We start from the raw sequence: 18,722 nt of genomic DNA, 5'->3' as shown, positions 1-18,722 counted from the left end.
TCTCTTAGTATAATGTCTTCAAGGTCTGTCCATGTTGTAGCATGTGTCAGAATTTCATCTTTTTTTAAGCTGAGTAATATTCCATTTTATGTGCTTACCCTATTTTTCATCCATTCATCCATTCATGTCTGTCAACATTTTGAATGAACAAACTCTTTTGATCCAGCAAGTCTATTGCAAAAACTTTGTCCTATGAATATACTTGCATTTATACACACAAATGGATATAAGAGTGTTAGTGGAGAACCCTCTTGGTTGCTACCCAATAGACATTTCACTCTTCTTGCCAGTAGGACCTTGAGTTGGTTCATATATCAGGAAGAACCAGGCTCAGGAAAAGCTTGTCTTTCCCCTGCCCTGGGGGATCAGTCTTGATTGGAATAAGACAATAATGATAATCCTATTCTCCTTTGTCAGTGATTGGTTTATGGATGGCATATTCTAGACAATGATATGTGAGGGGAAGTCTGCAGCATGGCTTCTGGGAAATTTTTTTCTTCTGGAGAAAAGGAGATGTGTAAGGAGATCTTTAATTCTTCTCTTTGAACAGAGTTGGATGATGATAGGATGTCTGGAACTGTGGCAATCATCTTATTTCCAAACTCACAGCAAAAAACCCCAGCACTCTGAGGATGGCAAGAGAAAAGAGAAAGCATCTGGTCTCTTAATGACGTTGTTGTGCTTCTGAATTAATCTCCCTGAGACCACCTAGCTCTGGATCTCTTGTTATTTTTATCTTTGTAAAGTTGGCATTTTTATATTAAGACAATGCATTACTTTTTAAATAAATTAAAAAAAAAAAACCTAACAGTTTAAAAATGCCACCACCACAACACTAATAGTAGTTCAGTGTATAAATTGGCAATTTCCAGGCACTGTTTTTTGGGTTGAACCAGCCACTGATCCACTTTGAGCTGATAGAAGGCTTGGCTTCAGAAGGTGGAGACAGAACTTTCAAAGAGGCATATTGTGGGGAGTCTGGTCCAAGAAAACTCATTCCCAAACATAGGTTTAATTAGGTCTCCCAATTTTCCTTTTATTAACTCTTCTGGGGCTGATAATCAGCTAGGACACACTGGTATGGGCATATCAGGTATTTATGGCTGGTGTCCATTCTCACTGGGCCAGTGCCCTTTTGGATTTCTTTGTGTCCATGATGGACCAGTTATTAAATATTTTATATTTTATTTATTTTATTTTTTAATTTAAAAAATTTAAGTTTTATTTATTTATTTTGAGAGAGAGAGACAGAGCATGAGCAGGGGAGGGGGAAAGAGAGGGAGAGAGAGAGAACCCCAAGCAGGCTCCACACCACCTGCACAGAGCCTGACATGGGGCTTGAACTCACGAACCATGAGATCATGGCCTGAACTGAAATCAGGAGTTGGATGCTTGACTGAGCCACCCAGGTGCCCCAAATATTCTAAAGATCATCTCTAACTTTTCCTATTCAACATGGCTTTTCCCTAGCATCTCCAGTAGCTTCAACCATCTGAATATGACCTCAACTCCTGGTTTCTAACCTTATCTCTTGATAATGAATATTGTCTGGGATGTATTTGATAGCAGACACTGGAATGTCAACTAAAATAGCTTCAATAATACAGGCTTAATTATTTCATATAACAAGTCTGGTAATGAGATTCAGGGTGAATTTGGTGGCTCAGTGATGTCATTGAAGATCTGAAGTCTTCTTTCTTTCATTTCAGCATCTTGGCCATTTCTCCCGTCATGGTCACAAGATGGCTGCTGTAGTACCAAGTATTGTCTTCACAGTCTCCTAACATGAAGGTTAAGGAGGTGGACCTAGGGGAACTTTTCCTTTTATGATTTTCTCTCTTTCTTATTTTTAACCAGAGTAAAATCTGCCTTAACAGCCACTAGCAGACTTCCACTTATGTTTTATTGGCCAGAACTGGATCATGTGCCTACTCTTACACCAGTTACTGACAAAAAGGATGAGCTTTGGACCGATTAAATCTTCTTCAGCTGGGCATACTGACCCTGAATCAAATCAGGTTTCTATTAATAAGAAAGAAGAAGAAATGGCAGCTGAGTAGCAGCCAGCTAGGACTGCTACTCATAGCTCTTTAGTTGGTATTGTTTTTAATTTGGAATTCTGCCAATAGTCTGTTTCTCCTTGTTCTTGTTTAAAAGTAATGTCTGTGTTTCGCATTATAAAAGTAATGTATACTGATTGCTCATCAGGGAGAATATACAATACATAGAAGAAAATAAAAATCAACATGTGTGTATATGTATGGATATATATAGTTTACACAAAATTGGGACTGCATTATTTATAATTTAGTTTAGTTTCCTATTTTCACTTAACATTTTATGATGAACTTGCTGTTTCTTGCTGTTTACCTCTTGGTCCCAGCCCTTCTCCACACATTTCCAAAGGAAAGGAAAAGAAGCACAGAACACATCATGAGTCTCTGTGAAGTGATTAATGAGCTAAAATTCACTTTTTAAAAAATGTTTATTTATTTTTGAGAGACAATGAGCGCACACACGTGCATGCGAGTGGGGGAGGAGCAGAGAGAGAGGGAGGCAGAGGATCTGAAGTGCACTCTGCATTGACAGCAGAGAGCCTGATGCAGGGCTTGGACTCACAAACTGTGAGATCATTGCCTGAGCCAAAGTCGGACACTTAATCCACTGTGCCACCCAGGTGCCCCTAAAATTCACTTTTGATTTGGGAATGCCCAAACGCTAGTCTTATCACTCTCCACCCAAGTTCCCTCTCAGACTCCCAGGACATCAGGACACCTACGTTGAGAAAGAAAGAGAGAGACAGAGAGAGAGAGAAAGAGGGAGAGAAAATATACTCTACTCCATCTGACTAAGGCTTGACATTGGGAGTGACCTCACCCTCTTTGAGAATCCTGGCCTCACCTTTGCATGTCTTAGCAGGACACCTCCATCTTCATTCAATCAGTGGGTGATAGCACCAACTGTTGTGCAAGGAATAGACACACCTAGTGTTGGTGATCTCTGTCTCCACAGAACGTTGCTTATACCTTCATCATGTGTGTCATTATGTTGACTCTAGGGAGGCAAACATGGGAGAACCTCTCCTGTTGAGCTGTATCTTTGAGATCTCCAAAGAGGAGCCATTTGTCCTTGACAAAAGTTGCCTGATTGCTCACTGTGTCCACAGCACATTATCACCTCAGGTAGTCTTACTTTAGAAAAAACGTTGTCTACAATGGTGCTATGGACTATCTGTTATCGTTATTTGTAGCTTACTTTGGTCATGGCGTCAGTGGAGATGAGTGCCTATTGTTAATATGCTTAGAGCTACTGTTTGAAGACAGTTGACCTTAAAGCCCAGAGTGAAAGATAAAAAAGGCAAAAGATGGTAAAAGAGATAATTTTTCCCAATGCTATCCACCCAGGCCATAGAACTTGAATGCCATTTTTCAGATGTTGGAGAGTGATGAAAGTCTCTACTGAGCTTTGTGAGGACCCACCTGGCCACATGTGGCAGACTATATGTTTCCAAAGATGGCCCCAATAATATCTTCCATCCCACATGCTCTTCTGCAACGTGACCTTGCTACTTCCTCATCAAGAGATGGGTCTAATGGATCACCTCTCCTTGAATCTGGCTGGCTTTAGTGGCTCCCATGTAAGGTAGCCAGCTTTAGCAAATAAAAATACAAGATGCTCAGTTAAATTTTGATTGCAGATAAACAAGGAATTATCTTTTTATGCAGGTGTGTCCAACACAATATTTGTATTTTATCTAACACCCCTCTTCTCACGTAACCAATCAAATGTGACAGAAGGGTTGCATGTGACTTCTAAGGCTAGGTTAGAGGAAGTGTTGAAGCTTCTGTCTTGGTCTCTTAGAGCACTTGCTCTGTTGATGCTGCCTCTCAGGATGCACCCTCATGGAAACCATGCTGTAAGAAGTCCAAACCTCATGTAGATTCTTCACTCAAAGATCCCAGCCCAGGTGCCAGCACGTGGGTAAAGATACCTCCAGATCAGGCTTACCAACAGAACTTTCTATGATGATGGAAGTGTTCTATATCTGTATTGTCCAATACAGTAGCTACTAGCCACGTGTGCGTTCAATATGGTCAGTAGCCACATGTGGCCATTGAAACTTATAATGTTGGCAGTGCCACTGAGTACTAAATTTTAAATTTTATTTCATTTTAATTAATTTAAGTGTACATTTAAATAGCCACATGTGACTATTGTTTGGATACTGTAGCTTTTTTTTTTTTAATGTTTATTTATTTTTGAGGGAGAAAAAGACAGAGTGTGAGTGGGGGAGGGTCAGAGAGAAGGGGAGACACAGAATCCAAAGCAGGCTCCAGGCTCTGAGCTGTCAGCACAGAGCCCGACGACGTGGGGCTTGAACTCAAAAACTGTGAGATCATAACCTGAACTGAAGTCGGACGCTTAACCTACTGAGCCACGCAGGTGTCCCTGGACACTGTAGTTCTAAATGATTTCAGTACCCAGCCCTTGGAGTCACCCCTACTTGTTTGAGTCTTTCTAGCTGAAGCTTCAGGTATTTAGGTGCAGAGAAAACACACCTCAACAGTGCTCTGTCCAAATCCCAACCTGCAGAATCTGGAACATTAATAAAAAGGTTGTTTTATGTTGCCAAGTTTGGGGTGGCTTATTATGCAGCAGTAGATAATCAGAACAAAGTGAAATGTACCAAGAAAGACTATCTAGAGGAGGGTTCCACATCCCAAAGCCCCAGGTCCAGGAAGGAAGTAAATGAAGAGAACAGCCCCAGGTGATTGTAGCCAAGATCCATGAGAAGGGCTAAGGATCAGCAATCTAGTTAAACAGTGTCCTCCAGTTTCTGGTGTCCCAGAAAGGCCTCAGGCCTAAAGGGTGAAGATTTCTACTGTTCAGACTCTACTTACCAGGGGTGACATCTTAAGCCACTTTTAACATTGAGTCCCAGTTTTGTTTTGTTTTTTTTTAGCTTATTTATTTTGAGAGAGAGAAAGTGTGCAGGCAGGAGCAGGGGAGGAGCGGAAACAGAGGGAGAGAGAGAAGATCCCAAGCAGCTCCCTCACTGTCAGCACAGAGCCCCATGTGGCTCAATCCCCCAAACTGTGAGATCATGACCTGAGCCAAAATCAAGAGTTGGACGCTTAACAGACTGAGCCATCCAGGCTCCCTGAGCCTCAATTTCTTAACCTATAAAGTGGCATGAAAATGATCTACCTGCAAAGGTTGGCTTAGCATGTTGTTGGAGGATCCACGGAGCCTGTTAAACAAAGGCACATTGTTTGCTCCACACACTGGAATCCATCCCTCATGTACCTGCTCAGGCCTCTGCTCTGTAACAGCTTTGCAAACCTACTACAGCAGCTCACGTTTTACTTACAGGAGCTTTGTGGTCTTCGGAATCAAATTCTTATTAAGCACACATTGGTCTTGAATTGAGTTGCTCTGGAAAATTGCCAGCTACACCAGAAAAATCAACATTTGGGAACACAGTTTAGATGAAACCTCACCGTTAAAAGAAACCTCATTGGTTTTTCTGGGTGTCTTGTAGGGCTCCATTTCTGTGGGGGCTATTAGCTCTGAGTTGCATGCTTTGCTGATGCTGGCTTCCAATGATGATCATCCAAATGGACCTGGGGTGCAAGGCCCCACTTGCCCTGACAGACTTGCCTTGGGGCCTGTATGTCTGAGGGCAGGTCTCAGTGTTCTCTCAGATGTAGGGCACATCAGGGGAATGGTTGTTTGGAACTAGATTCTGGCCAAAAAAGAGCAGTGAACCCGTGCATGATATCTAGGGAAGAGAATTTGGCATGCGTGTAGTCAATGTGCCCTAGACTTCAGGAAGGAGATTTCAAGAAAGTTCAGGAGAAGGATGGGCATGATCCCATATCCTGAGTGGAAAGAGGGGAGACTTTAGAATGAGACATCATGGGTTTGAGTCCTGGCTCTGCTGGCTTATAGGCTCAATGATCTCTGAGACTCAGTTATCTTATCTGTGAAAGGGGTGTGATATATCCCTACTTCCCAGGGTGTTGTGAAGAGCAAACTGGGGCACAAGAAAACAGATGTTTAGCCAATAATCAAAAGAACATCAAAATATTCAACAGATAAAACATATCAAATATGTACCCAATGAATAAATATCCATAAATTAATAGATATTTGGTAACTATAGATATCACCCAAAAGAGAAGCCGGCTTAGGAAGGTTGGGGGCTTTAGAAAATGGCACGTGACAACTTTGCAGCATCTTGGTGCTGAAAGAAAGGGCAAGCAGCAAAAGCAGTTAGAAATCAAACAGGGAGGGGCGCCTGGCTGACTCCGTCTGAAGGGCAAGTGACTCTCGATCTCGGGGTCATGAGTTCAAGCCCCACACTGGGTGTAGAGATTGCTTCAATAAGTAAATATTAAGAAAAAAAAAAAAAAAAGAAACCAAACAGGGATGTGGTCCCACTTTTCTACCTGCAAATAAGCAAAGAGGAAAATGAGTAAAATTGCCCATTTGGGAGCTTAGATTCCCTCACCTTTCTGGGCAGCAGGTAAGTCACCTGAACTTTTGGGGGCAGTTTAACAATTTCTCCATATCTTAAAAATCCAGCAGCCCTCTCTCCCTCTTGAAATTTATCTTAAGGCAATAATAAGAAAAGGAAATCAAGATGTGTGTCCAAGCATGCTGTTGATAAGGAGTAAAAAACTGGCAACAGCCTAAGTACCTAGTAATAAGAGGTGGCTAAATAATTGTTGTAACCGTGTAATAGCATATATGTTGCCATAAAAATAGTGTGGATTTATGTTTATTGACATGGACAGATATTCAAAAACCATTATGTGAACAAATGCATGTTAACAAATAATATAAATATTATAGTCTCTTTTTTTTAGTGTTTATGTTATACAGACCGGGAAAGATATCTATCTAAATATTCAGTGCTTATGATTGGTTGGTTAATGGGATGTGCTTTTTTGACTGACATATAATTCATATACCATAAACCTCACCATTTTCAAGCATACAGTTCAGTAGTTTTTAGTATATTCAGAGTTGTGCAAAATCTTCACTATCTAATTCCACAACATTTTCCTTACCTGAACATTTTATAACCCGTATCCATTAGTGGTCACTCTTCTCCCCCGTCTTGGCAACCACTAATCTCTTCTGTCTCTATCAATTTGTGTATTCTGGATATTTCACATGGATGGAATCATACAGTATGTGGCCTTTTGCATCTGGCTTCGTTTAGTATAATGTCTTCGAGATTCACAATGTCGTGGTGTGTATCAGCACTTCATTCGTTTTCATGGCTGAATCAATATTCCATTGAATATGACATATGCCACATTTTATTTATCCGTCCATCAGGTGGTGGACGTTGGGTTGATTCCAGTTTTTGGCTATCGTGAATGCTGCTGTGAAGATTCGAGTACAGTTTTTGTGTGAGCATGTGTTTCCAGTTCTTTGGGGTATATAGTTAGGAGTGGAATTGCTGGTTTGTATGGTAATTCTATATTTAACTTTTTAAGTAATGACCAAATTGTTTTCTACAACAGTTGTACTGATTCACATTCCCACCAGGAATACGTGAGGTTTCTAATTTCTCCACATCCTGGCCCACATTTGTTTTGTTTTGTGTTTTCTTTTTTTTTTTTTTTTCCTGGCTTTTTGATAATTACCATTCTAATGGGTACGAAGCCATATCTCACTGTGGCTTTGAATCGCATTTCCCTAATGGCTAGTGCTATAGAGTGTTTTTTCGTGTGCTTATTGGTCATTTATATGTCTTCTTCAGAAAAATGTCTATTCAAATCCCTTGACAATTGGTGGGATTTGGGTTGTTTTCTTTTTGTTTTTCCACATTTCTGGTTTATAGGTAATGATGAGTTGCTTGTGTCATAATGAATGAAAGAATCAGGATAAAGTCTGAGGTGGCTGCACAGAGGCCTCTTCTGGAGCCCCTCGAAGTAGAGCCACTAGTTTGGGCCTCGGCTCACTGGCAGGATTCATCCCACATAGTCAGGGGTGACTCTCCTGGAGGGGCAGAGTCCCCCTCTGGCCCTGGCTAAGGGGCATGTTATCAGGAGGAAAAGACAATAGTCAGAGGAAGTCCTGATTATAGACAGCAAATTCAGAGTCTGACTGAGGGTCCCGGTGGCAGGTGGAGCGGGTCAGGTCTGGGAGTGTCTCAGCAGTGGGCCTGGGTATGGCCATGGAGAGGAGGTTGCTCTGAGACATCTGTACAAGCCCCAGCCTAACGTGGGCCAGGTGTGGGTCACACTCTCCAAAACAGAGAAGGCATTCTTCCTTCAGTTAGAATTCTCATTTTGAAGACACCCCTGCAATAACTCTATTTATTTTGTCTGAAACAGTTACCCTCCTTTTCCTTATGATGCAAACTGACCGTTTAGCGATCTGATTTGGCTATTTGGCAATCCTCTGGTTCTTTTGGTTCGTCTGGATTCCTTCAAAGGTCACACCAACCTCCTACTGGGCTGTTTACTCCACTGAAAATAATCCTGACACCAAAGTCCACCAAATATTGCTTTCTAGCAAATAGCCACCCAAACAGTTGATACATCCCGTTGGGGAAGTCCTGCTTTCTGCCCTGAGAACCCACCTGACCCCTTTTACTGAAAGGTCCTCTCTGAGATGATGTCACACTCTCCGGGCTCCAGAGTTAGCTAGCCTGTGGCTAAGGCAGATAACAGCCCCCTCAGTGAAGTGGGAGGAGTCCAGACCACCAGGGCCGAGGCCTCAAATACTCAGTGAAGGAAGACAACAGAGGCCTGCCTGAGAGACCCTTATGACTCCTTCTAGCGGCCTGTATCCCTTCTTAGCCAATCGTAGCATCTTGACTGACTACAGTGTGACTTGATGTGACTATGATATGGTGCACATCCTGAAACTGCATTTCTAACTCCCTTAGTCCAACTAACAAACCCTCTGGTGTAGTTAAAAAAAAAAAATGTTTATATATATATACACACACACACACATATATATATATATATATATACACTTACCGTTTATTTACTTTTGAGAGGCAGAAAGAGACAGAGCAGGAGCAGGAGGGCCAGAGAGAGAGGGAGCCATAGAATCCGAAGCAGGCTCCAGGCTCTGAGCTGTCAGCACAGAGCCTGACATGGGGCTCGAACCCATGAAACATGAGATCATGACCTGAGCCGTGAGATCGTGACCTAACCAACTGAGCCACCCAGGCGCCCCATCTGGTGTAGATTTTGATAGCAATTTGAAACACTAAATAATCACCTCTGGAGTGTTATTCACAATTAGGGTGTTTCAAATATTAACGGATCACCCCTGAGGTTGTTAAAGTTAAAAGACAGTAACTAAAACTTGTTGGAAAGGAAACAGGATAAATTCATAAACTTGTGATAGGGCAAAGCTTCACTTGTCAGGACACACAACACAAAAAAATCTCTGCTATGAAAGAAAAGTGACAAATTGAAATTCACTAGAATAAAAAACGTCCAAAAAATCATCTGCTCTTTGGAAAACACATTTTAAAAAATGAAAAATATACCGGAGACCAGAAGAAAATATTTGCAATGCATATATCTGACCAAGGACTTGTATTCAGAACAGGTAACAGATTCTTACAATTCAATGATAATAAGGAAAACAACTTATTTTTAAAATGACCAAAAGAGTGAAAGTTATATTGTAATTTTTATATTATCTTTACAACTTTTCTGCAAATCTGAAGTTATTCCAAAATAAAGTTTATTTTTAAAAATATGAGCAAGAGATTTGACCAGGTACTTTACAAAAGATATATACGAGGGGTACCTGGCTGGCTTGGTCAGTGGAGCATGCGATTTTGATCTTGGGGTTGTGAGTTCAAGCCCCAAGTTGGGTGTAGCGATTACTAAAGAAATAAATGAACTTAAAAAAAAAGAAGATATACCCAATAAGTATATGGAAAGTATATATAAGATGCCTAATAAGTATATGAAAAGATGCTCAATATCATTAGTCATCAGAAAAATGCACATTAAAATCATACTATTATGTACCCACAAGAGTGACTAATATTAAAAAGATTGACAAAACCAAGTGTTGGCAAGGACTGGAACAATTAGAACTCTCACATATTGGTGGTAGAAATATAAGATGAGAAAACCACTTTGGAAAATAGTTTGGCAGTTTCTTAAAAAGTTAAGTGTGTATTTATCATAAGACCTTGCAATGCTTCTTCCAGATATTTACCCAAGAAACATGAAAAGTTTCTTGCCCACAAAAAGACTTATACATGAATGTGTATAGGAACTTTATTTTATTACTATTATTATTTTTAAATGTTTGTTTATTTTTGAGAAAGAGAGAGAGCAAGGGAGGGGAAGAGGGAGAGAGAATCCCAAGGAGGCTCCAGGCCCAGCACAGCCCCATGCGGGGCTCCATCTCGGGAATCGTGAGATCATGACCGGAGCCGAAATCAAAAGTTGAACACTCAACCAATTGAGCCACCCAGGCGCCCCAAGAAAACTACCCAAACCTCTAACAACAGATAAATGAAGAAACAAATTAAGATGTAGTCATAAAAGGATTACTATTCAGCAATAAGAATGAACCACTGTCCATACATGCAAAACATGGACACTTCTCCCGAACATCATGCTAAGCAAATGAAACCAGGTATGAAAAGGTAGCATGCTGTGTAATTCTGGGGATAAGAAATCACCAGGGGTGGAGGACCGGGTAAAGGCACTGACTGCAGAGGGGCACAAGGGAACTTTGGGGGATGATGAGAGTAGTTTGTAACTTGATTATGATGGGGGTTGCATGAGCACGTGAGTCTGTAAAAACTAATAGAACCGCAGACTAAAACAGGTGCATTTCATTGTGTGTAAATTACACCTGAAAACGTTACTTTTTAGAAGAAATAGAAGAAGAGGAATAGGAAGAAGAAAAAGGAGAAGGAAAAGGAGAAAAGGAAAACGAGGAGAAAGAGGAGGAGGGGCCCAGGGAGGAGGAGTAGCGGGAGGAAGAAGCTTAACACACAGGAATGATAATATTCCCAGTGGAGCCATCACGGAACTGGTCACTGTCACTGTGAAGTGCCGGGGTGGGAATATAAAGTACAAGACCTGTCCTCAGTCTATAGGAGCTGACAGTCCATTGGAGAAGTGCAATTTTCTTCAAGATCTTCCAAAGTGTGAGGAATGACAGAGCAAATCTCACCTGGTCCTGCCCACTGGGGTTGAAAGGAAAGAGTCTCTGTGGTTTGTTAGGGTTCCCTCCTTCCTCTCCTCCATCATCCCCCACCCCGCTCCCACAGCCTGTGGGTGCACAGGACCTCAGGCTGCACAGGCTTGGGAAGAGCCGTTTCCATGCAGCAAGGGCCGTTCTCCCAGTGCCCTTTGTCCCCAGCCTGGTGATCTGTCCAGGGGGGAACTCCTCTTTCAAACTAAGCCAGGACACAGCTTTGTGGGGATTCTTAAGGTCACCATCCCATTGCCTCTGCCTCTCACCCTCAAGGCACTTCTACTCCTGGGGTACAGATCCCTATCATGAGACCTGTGAGGCCCTCTTCCTTTCCTGCACCTAGCGCAGCTCCCCACTCCAGCTGCTTCCAGGTCCTACCACCAGCCCTTTATCTACTTGATAAAAATAATAAATGCTCGCCTCTCTGAGCATGGGAAACCTAAAACCACAGGATGTAAGTCCTGCTTATCCATTAAGAGGAACAGGGATACTTTATTTCTCATTATGAGCCTACAGCTCAGAAAACAAGGGATAGATAAGTTTCTCAGCCTGGGTTTTCTATCATACTGCTGCAAAGGCCCTGTTATAAAACAAAAAGAAGAGAGAGAAGGTGCTGGATGTCTGGTGGGGTGAGAGGCCCCAGAGAGCAGTCAGTGCATGTCAGTGGGGAGGTAGATTTGTGAGGGTGAGGCCAGTGGCAGGCAACCTGAGCTCTGGGAGCAGATACCACCTCGGTGTCCTGGCACCGTGACTGGTCTGTCTGAGGCCAGCATCTTGCTGGCTGAAATGTGTGTGGCTATAGGAGAAAGGAAACAGTGTTGGGTGACAGAGTGGATGTTTTGGGGAGGTTGACCCCAAAGAAATCCCAGCTTTGGGGCATTAGAGGGAGGTGGCAGTTGCAGAGAATAAGAAACTTGGCCCATAATTAAGAATCAGATGAGGGAAGGCACCAAACTCCCACCCAGCCTCCAGCCACCAGCTGGGTGGGAAAGGGAAGCAGGTGTATTCCTTGTTGTGTGTAACCTGCCCACCCCCAGGATTTCTAAGAAATGCTGGGCCTGTATTTCTTGGTTCTCCTGGGAGCCAGATGTGTAATAATTTGGGTACATTTTAACTTGAAAAGGCAAAAACATCCTTCCAGCTGCATCCTCCTTTTCCTTCCAGGGCCAGAATAATGTAGGGAGAGAGCTTGGTTCAGAAATCATATGGATAGTGCTTTTGTTTCTGGGGACTAGGAGAGAACTGTCAGAGCCAAGTCCTCATCTCTAAAAGGAAAACATAAATGTGCTGTAAGTCCTGCTTAATAATTCAGAGACCAAACTGAGCCAACTAGAAGCTGAAGTGAGCGATCAGATATACCCACACTCTTCTCTTTTTATCAGCTTGCAAATGTCCTGGTTGGCACCTGGTTGGAGAGGCGCAATCAGAGGGCAAATGGAGTTAAACCATTCATTTGTTCATTCATTCATTCATTCATTCAATAAAATTTTCATGATTCTTACCATAAACCATGCAGACTCAGCTAAAAGCTGATGATGCACATTGGAACAAGGCAAATGTCCCTCTGCCTCAGGGACCTTAGGATCTATGCCATAGTTCTCAAACTTTAATGTGCTTCAGACTCCCCTAGATGGCTTGTTAAAACACAGATTGCTGGGCCTCATCTCTGGAGTTTCCGATTCAGTGGATCTGGGGTGGCTTAAGAATTTACATTTCTAACAAGTTCCCATGTGATGCTGATGCTGCTGGTCCTGGGACCTTTGAGAATCACTGGTCTAGGCAATCATTTCACCTGACTATTTTTACATCTTGGCACAGCATGGCTCACTTGGGTAAACTGGAGGAAATTTGGAACCCTGAACCAGGTTGCGAACAGCCTGAGGTTAGCTGCCCAAGAGCTGTGGTCATTCTGGGCCCCACAGAGCAAAGGGAATCAATGTCTTAAGGCACATTAACCTCTAGGGAGACTATCCAAAGGCCTTGGCACCCACCCTGAGATAGGAAGACATGCAGCTTCAAGAGATCTATTGACTTCTTCTAGGAAATTAAGGCCTCCTTTTACCACTAGCCCCGTGCAAGCCCATAGGTCTGGGGTAGGGTGCAAGGTGGCCTTCCAGGGTTTCATCCTTCCTCCCCCTGGAACCTCTGCTAATTTCCTGTCACATTCTTCTTCTTTTTTTTAATGCTTTTTTTTAAGTTTATTTATTTTGGGGTGGAGGTGGAGGGTCAGAGAGAGGGAGAGAGAATCCCAAGTAGGCTCCAGCACAGAGCCCAATGCGGGGCTTGAACTCACAGAACTGTGAGATCATGACCTGAGCCAAAACCAAGAGTCAGACACTTAAGCGACTGAGCCACCCAGGCACCCCTCCTGTCACATTCTTAACAACCTGGATAGCTCATTCCTCTTCCACCCTCACAGGTGGAATGGGCAGGTGAGATGCCATTGGGGTCATTGTGATCCTTCCTACCTGAGTGGACATAGGATCGTCAGGTGGGATTTTGTGGTGTCTTTCTGCCGCAGAGGCTAGTGTAACTGCCGGGAGTAAGGGCAAGGAGCAGAAGATGAGGGTGGACGACAGCAACCTTTTGCACCGAGAGCTTTTAAAATGCATCTGAGGAGGACATGCTGGTCAGAGCAATAGCTAGCCTGAAAGTAGATGCAGAGCCCATACCGCAAATGACAGATCATCTTGTGAGTCAAAATCTGCCAAAATTATTTACTTTCTAAAAGCTTTATTGAAATATAATTCACATCTATCTAAAGTATACAGTTCAGGGTGCCTGGCTGGCTCAGTGGGAAAAGCATGCGACTCTTGATCTTGGGGTTGTGAGTTTGGGCCCCATGTTGTGTGTAAGATTACTAAAATAAGTAAATAAAAACTTTAAAAAAATGAAGTACACAATTCACTGGTTTTTAGTATATTCAGAGTTGTACATCCATCTTCTCAATCAATTTTAGAATATTTTCACCCCAAAAAGAAACCCTGTACCCTTTATTTATTTAGTTAGTTTTTTATTGAAATAGAAAGAGTGCGCAAGTGAGTGAAGGCAGAGAGAGAGAGAGAGAGAGAGAGAGAGAGAGAGAGAGAGAGAGAAGCGGGGCTCACCCGAAGCAGAGCTCATGTACACCCGATGCTGGCTTGAACTCGGGAACCGTGAGATCATGACCTGAGCCCAACTCAGATGTTTAACTGACTGAGGCACCCAGGTGCCCAACCCTGTACCCCTTAGACCCTCAACCCCCCAACCCTCCTCCAGCCTTAGGCAAGCACCAGTATTTCCTTTCCGTCTCAATAGATTTGCCTATTCTGGACATTTCATAGCAATAGAATCATGTAATATGTGGTATTTTGTGACAGGCTTCAAAATTATCACTAACAGAGAAATATACCAACCTACATTTGAGTCCAAAACATGACTGGCAGAAACCAAAGATGGAGACGGAGAATTTAGAAGTTGTTGCTTAACCTTGGAGCCTCCGTTGTCTCAGGTCGCTGATTCCCACCTCACAAGGCTGTGGTGAGGATGTGAAGGTCCAGCCCAGGCCTGGCCCCCAACTGCTCAGCAGAGGGGACCCTCTCAAGTGAGATGGAGGCCTAGTGATAAGACCAACTGTGGAACAGCCTCAGATCAAAGTAATCTTATGAATCAGTGGCTGCTGTGACTTTCAAAAAGTTAAACCACGAACTAGGGTTATGTAAGGGGTTTTTTCCCTGCCTCTCACCCAGGAGGTTGTGTCCGGGTGCCAAAGTCAGCAAAGCGGTGCTCTAGGCTCTTTCTTGCAGAAGAGGCACAGGAATGTTCAGTCCCATTCAGATGGCTCCTGCTGCCCAAGAGAGAGGAGACCCTCTAGGGACCCCGCTCTCCTCTGCATTCCCAGATTTCTCCTGACTGTTGCCCAGGCCTCTCCTGATCTCTCTGCAGGCCTGAACTGCTGCCTGCCAGGTCTCTGCTGGCAGCTACACATGCCAAGGCGGAAGGCATCTTACCTGTTCCACGTGAGCTGGGTGTTGTTGTTGCTACTACAGCAACAGCTTCATTTTAGCTCCCTGCGAAAAGTTCTACCACCAGGAACCCTCTCCTTCTGCTCTGTTCAGATCCCTGCTTGTCCCCAGTGTGGGGCACGGTGGGAGGCCCGGAACCCAGGTCAGCAACTGACCCTCCGCCCCAGGCTGTGTCTAGGGTGGAGATGCTCAGTGGCCACTTTTCCTGGCTCAGCCCTTGACAGGAATGCCAGGAACTTACCCCTTCTTTTGCCCTCCCCACAGGGAATGAGGTCCCATGGGATCTTTCTCTGCTTGGTCCACATTCTCAGGCCATAGGACCGACACCCCCCATCCCCACCATCACATCAGTAGTCTGGGGCTTTCCTGACAGTTGCAGGACAGAGTCTGGGGTCTCAAGCGAGAGGAAGGAGTAGAGTTCTGCCCTCCACCTTCCTGCCCCCCCCCTTCCCCCACCCGTGTAGCAGTGAGCTCAGGTCTGGGAATGGAGGAGGCTGGGGCGGGGGCTGAGGTGGAGGGGAGCCTGAAGAGGAGAGGGAGAGGGAAAGGTCCTGAGAACTTCCCTTCCCTGAACTGTATCCAACGAGGTGTGACTCCAGCCTCCCGGGAGAGGAATGTAGTGGCTGCCAGAGAACAGTCACCGCAGCTGTGGAACAGCACCCCCCAGGGCGGGTTCGCAAAGCAGGCTGAGACCAGGGCTCAAGGTCAGTCGGGGCTACCTGGGCTGGTGGGTGTGGCCCGGGAGGGTCTCCTCATCCGTGACACTGCTGGCCTGACACCTACTCCCAAGCCCTATAAGCTCAGTGTGGGGAGGCAGAATTAGGAGTTTATGCAGGAGGCAGCCGGGGAAACAGAAACCGTGGGCCTCGGCTCACAGCCCTGCTGCGGGCCTGGGGCCCACTAGGTTGACAGACCTGAATTATTAAGGCCTGGGAAGAAGGCTGGCCGGCTGGCACGCACACCAGAGGGGAACCGATCGCCCCTCTCGTGTTCTCTTCACAGTTACCCGGGAGGTCATTCAGCTTCCAGTTCTGGCTGCCCCAGTGTGATCAATGTGTGAAAAGGGCATCTGGCTGCCCTTGGAGGGATCCTGGCCTAGGCTGTCGCTGTTCTTACACCCTGGATTTATCAGGGCCTTTTGTTTGCGGGCTCCAGCTCATCTCCCTCTGCCGGCTCTGAGCCCCTCTGCCACACACATTTTCTGCATTTCCCCTTCCCGCATGGCAGCTTTGCTCTTTCTCCTCCGCACCAAGGAAGACCCGGCAGCTGCCCAGGGGCCATAGTTTCCAGAGCCCTGGATTCTGTGGGGCCAGTCACAGGGACCCACCTGCGCTCAGATGTCAGCCTAGGGCTGGCTGGCGAGACCCCTGCTCCCATTCAGCCGGAGATGTCTAGAGGAGACCAGAGCCACTTCCAAATCTGCTCCGGGCTTTCTCTGGGGTTCACCTTGGAGCAGATGGGGTTAATAAACCCCATAGGTGTTCCATTTCCAGTGCCTGGAAAAGAAAGGCAGAGGGTACGCCTGAAGTCCTAGAGGTCAGAATGGTGCCTGTGAAATATGGAGGGGCAGATGCCAGGCCGCACGCTGGTGCCACTCTGCCAGGAGTCGAGGATCCTGGGGCAAGGAAGAGCCTGGCGGGTCTGAGAATGATCCAGATGGCTTGTGGAGCTAGAACCCCCTTCCTGGTTTTCATTCCTACAGCCATTTATCTAAAGGCCTCTGTTCCTGGAAGCTGCTGATACCCTACCAGGACGAGGACCAGCTGGCTTCCTCAGGACAACTGGGCATCCCTCGGCCCATCCCTTCTCTGATAGCGCGGCTCCCTGTTTCCTCCCTGGTGCTGCTCTGGGCCTCACATCTCCCTGCTTCCCTTCATCTGGACAGTTAGGAAAAATTGTCTGAGATTTGGAAATGGGACAAAGGGATTTCTGCAAGCCCTTGAGTCATGCTGGGCTCAGGCATTGTCCAGCAGGCCTGTCTGGAGGGATTAGCTGATTTCCTAGGGGTGTGTACTTTTGTCTAGCTTGTCTATTTACTATCGATTAGGGTATTTTACAACTTTATAGGGAAGGCATAGAGGGGGCGCCTGGGTGGCTCAGTCAGTTAAGGGCCAACTTTGGCTCAGGTCATGATCTCACAGTTTGTGAGTTCGAGCCCTGCGTCGGGCTCTGTGCTGACAGCTGAGCCTGGAGCCTGCTTGGGATTCTGTCTCCCTCTCTCTCTGCCCCAGCCCCTGCTCGCACTCTGTCTCTCTCTCTCAAAAATAAAGAAACATTAAAAATAAATAAATAAATAAATAAATAAATAATAAGGAAGGTGTAGAAAACAAGGCTAAAGTTTTATTTTATATGATATAATTTAACAAACTTATTTCAGTATTCTTTCTTTCAGTTACTACAAAGACTTTAGTATCTTCTATACTTTTTGGAACCAGCTTTACCATCCTGTTGATTCTCTCCTTAATTAATTAAAAAAAATTTTTTTTAATGTTTATTTTTGAGAGAGAGAGAGAGAGAGAGCGCGCAAGCAGGAGAGGGGCAGAGAGAGAGGGAATCTGAAGCAGTCTCTAGGCTCCGAGCTGTCAGCACAGAGCCCGATGTGGGGCTCAAACCCACTAACTGTGAGATCATGACCTGAGCCGAAGTCGGATGCTTAACTGACTGATCCACCCAGGTGCCCCTCTGCTTAATTAATTGCATTCATTTTTGATACATGTTCAGTCTACATTTGTATGAAAACTGTGTTTTTAAATTTTTAATTAAAAAATGAACACATAACAAAATGGACTCTTTTTATGTACAGCTCTATGAAATTTTTTAACGTTTATTTATTTATTTTTGAGAGAGAGAGCATGAGTGGGGGAGGGACAGAGAGAAAGAGGGAGAGAGGGAATCCCAAGCAGGCTCCACACTGTCAGTGCAGAGCCTGATATGAGGCTTGAACCCACAAACCATGAGATCATGACCTGAGCTGAAATCAAGAGGCAGATACTTAACTGACTGAGCCACCCCGCACCCTTACAGTTCTATGAATTTTAACCCATATAGAAGTTGTGCAACCACTACCACAATCAGGCTACAGAACAGTTTCATCATGTCAAAAAATTCCCTGCAGAATCATGTTTGTGTGTATGTATATGGGAAAAAACCCACACATCATAAAATGTACCATCTTAACGATTTTTAAGTCTATAGTTCAGTAGTTTTAAGAATTTTTACATTGTTGAGGCGCCTGGGTAGCTCAGTCAGTTAAGTGTCTGACTCTTGATTTTGTTTCAGGTCGTGATCAAGCCCCACATTCAGCTCCACACTGGGCATGGAGTCTGCTTAAGATTCTTTTCCTCTCCCTCTGGCCCTCTCCCCTTCTCTCTTTAAAAAAAAAAAAAAAAGAATATTTACATTGTTGTAAAACAGAACTTTTTCATCTTGTAAAACAGAAACTTTAATACCCATTAAACAACTCCCCTGTGTCCCCTCCCACCAGCCCCTGGCAACTGCCATTGTGGT

At 44.5% G+C, this 18,722-nt stretch overlaps 1 long non-coding RNA gene across 1 annotated transcript in view; it reads left to right on the top strand.

Moving 5' to 3' along the window:
- Nucleotides 1-10,267: 10,267 nt before the first annotated feature.
- The window catches only part of LOC144615928 (uncharacterized), a 124,589-nt gene continuing 116,134 nt past the window's right edge, over nucleotides 10,268-18,722 (top strand). Inside the window, exon 1 of the long non-coding RNA XR_013554656.2 lies at nucleotides 10,268-15,919. This is a non-coding gene — a long non-coding RNA (uncharacterized LOC144615928). The remainder of the gene's footprint in view (nucleotides 15,920-18,722) is intronic.

The sequence above is a fragment of the Panthera onca genome, chromosome A3 (genome assembly GCF_046562875.1).
Source record: "Panthera onca isolate mPanOnc1 chromosome A3, mPanOnc1 haplotype 2, whole genome shotgun sequence".
Taxonomy (NCBI): Eukaryota; Metazoa; Chordata; class Mammalia; order Carnivora; family Felidae; genus Panthera; species Panthera onca.
This window is presented reverse-complemented; position numbering and strand designations above follow the sequence as displayed.